Genomic DNA, 2,875 nt, shown 5'->3' on the forward strand with positions numbered 1-2,875 from the left:
TGCACCAGGCCTCTATCCTATATAATAAAAGGGTAATATGCAAATTGACCCTAACAGCAGAGCAACTGGGAATCACTGGTCACTATGACACACTGACCACCAGGGGGCAGAAGTTCAATGCAGGAGCTGCCCGCTGGTGGTCAGTGTGCTCCCATAGGGGGAGCTCTGCTCAGCCACAAGCCAGGCTGTCGGCTGCCAAGTACAGCGGGGTGGTGGGAGCCTCTCCCGCCTCCTCAGCAGCGCTAAGGATGTCCAACTACAGCTAGGCCTGCTCTCCACTGGCAAGTGGACATCCCCCAAGGGCTTCTGGGATGCCAGAGAGATATCTGACTGTCAGCTTAGGCTCAGTCCCCTGGGGAGTGGGCCTAAGCCAGCAGGTGGTCATTCCCCGAGGGGTCCCAGACTGCAAGAGGGCACAGGCTGGGCTGAGGGACCCTCCCAAGTGCACAAATTTTTGTGCACCGGGCCTCTAGTCCTATATAATAAAAGCCTGATATGCTTAGTGTCCAGTCGTCTGTTCAACCAATGAAAGTGTAATATGCTAATGATATGCTACGGTCACTCAACCACTCGCTATGACCTGCACTGACTCCCTGGGGGCAGACAGTCAACCGGTAGGTTAGCTTGCTGCTGGTGTATGACCAATCAGGACTGAACGAGATGGTATGGACATGCCCTGGAGCCCTCCCGTGGTCCCTCCCCAGCTGACCAACTTCCCATCTCCCTCCCTGGCCCTGATTGTGCACCGGTGGGGTCCATCCACCTGGCTTGTGCCTTCTCACAATCTGGGACCCCTCAGGGGATGTTGGAGAGCCAGTTTCAGCCCGATCCTGCAGGCCAGGCCAAGGGATCCCACTGGTGCACGAATTCATACACTGGGCCTCTAGTTAATTTATAATTTATAAACTTCAATTAAAGTGCCTCCCTGATCTGTCCTTGACATTTGTAGTATTCATTAATATGTGAATTACATCTGCTCTTGCCTTTCCAATGGAATTTCAAAAAAAAGAAGTGTTATATAGGGGGAAATCTGATTTTACAATGGAAAAATATAGCAATATCATTGTAACAAAGAAAAATACATTATAAATGAAAGGCACTAAATTTTTAACAAAGTAACAATGACTTTACTTACCATATTTGAAACACTTGGCTATTCTAGAGAAATGCATGTATGATACAAATTACATATAAATGAGTGGAAGTAGTGGTCTGTTACTGTGGAAATAGTAATGGCCAATATGGGCATAACAGTTAGTACTTTGTATCTGTTATATCTTAAATGTAGATAAAACCTAACTTACAAATCATCCTGTATGTCAATGAATTGCTATTTTTAAAATATTTAATGTGTAGATAATGTGATATTTATCTTAACATTCCTTAATTATATAACATGTGATTTGAGAAAAATATTTGCTAGATTTAACTTTGACCAGCAATTATTTTATGTTAAATAAATGTCAGCTTTGAATTATCTTCATATTAAGCTATGTAAAGAGCACAATACAATTTGTTACTTGTAGTATTAAAGTAAATTTGCTGCTTTTTATTTTTTTTAAAAAAAGGAGGTCAAATACACTCTTTGAAATATTTCATTATGAAACCCTATAATTATATATGTATAGGAAGTGAATAATAAATTGAAGTTTCTTCTCCATATATATCACTAAAAAATATGTCTAGACTACTGCATCTCTGCATCTTTTTTCCTGTCAGAACAAACTTTCTGCATCTGTATGAGTCCAATCAGAATATTTTCTTTTGCTTTATATTTTATTTTATAGCAATGACTTTACAAATGTTAATTCTCTTAAAAATAATAGATAGTACTTTTTTAATCTCCCTGAGGAAAAAAATACATCACAAGTAACTGATTTTGTTCAACAGACTCTTGCTTGGGTGACAATTTAAAACAATCAAGTTTGCCACAGTGCCTCTGTCAATCTGCATTTCCATCAATAGTGCATGAGGGTTCCCTTTTGTCCATATCCTTGCCAACACTGGTTGTTTGTTGATTTATTGATGATAGGATTTTTCTCAAAAAATTAAAATTTGAACTTCCATATGACGCAGTGATTCCACTTCTGGGAATATATCCAAAGAAACCTGAAACACTGATTTGAAAGAATATATACACCCCTAAGTTCAATGCAGCATTATTTCTAATAGCCAAGATTTGGAAGCAGCCCAAGTGCCCATCTACACTAATAAAAGAGAAACATGGCAATTAGCATACGACCGCTACCCTTCCCATTGGCTAATCAGCATATCCTTATACAAATTGTCAGCCAAGATGGCGGCCGGCAGCCAGGCAGCTGGAAGCGAACATGAGGCTTGCTTGCTGCAGTGAAGGAGGACTCCAACGTTCCCCGCCTGACTTGCCGGCCTCTGAGCTGCAACTCTAAGAAACATTGTAACAAATATAGAAGCTAAACAAAACCCCAGAAACCAGCTTTCAGCCAGCCGGGATCTCAGAGCTGGAGTTATACATTGTTTCTATTATAGAAAGCAATCAGCAGCGGAAGCCTCAGAACTAGAGCCAGAGCTAAAGCTGGCCCAGAATAAAAAAAGAAAAAGAAAAAAGAAAAAAAGGAGTGGTTGGGAGCTTCAGTCAACAACCGCCAGCCTGAAAGTAGCCCTCAGCCCCTCACCCAGACTGGCCAGGCACCCCAGTGGGGACCCCCACCCTGAAGGGTGTGTACCAGCTGCAAACAGCCATCATCACCTCATCCAGGCTGGCCAGGCACCCCAGTGGGGACCCCCACCCTCCCTGATCCAGGACACCCTTCAGGGCAAACCAGCCGGCCCCCAGGCCTCTATCCTATATAGTAAAAGGGTAATATGCCTCCCAGCACCGGGATCAGCGGAGCCG

The 2,875-nt window shown here is 43.0% G+C and overlaps 1 protein-coding gene across 2 annotated transcripts in view; it reads right to left on the reverse strand.

The window, feature by feature from the left end:
- TRPC4 (transient receptor potential cation channel, subfamily C, member 4) overlaps nucleotides 1-2,875 on the reverse strand; it is a 436,371-nt gene that overhangs the window by 79,989 nt on the left and 353,507 nt on the right. The window lies entirely within an intron of this gene.

Source organism: Myotis brandtii, unplaced genomic scaffold (genome assembly GCF_000412655.1).
Source record: "Myotis brandtii unplaced genomic scaffold, ASM41265v1 scaffold732, whole genome shotgun sequence".
In the NCBI taxonomy this organism is placed as follows: domain Eukaryota; kingdom Metazoa; phylum Chordata; class Mammalia; order Chiroptera; family Vespertilionidae; genus Myotis; species Myotis brandtii.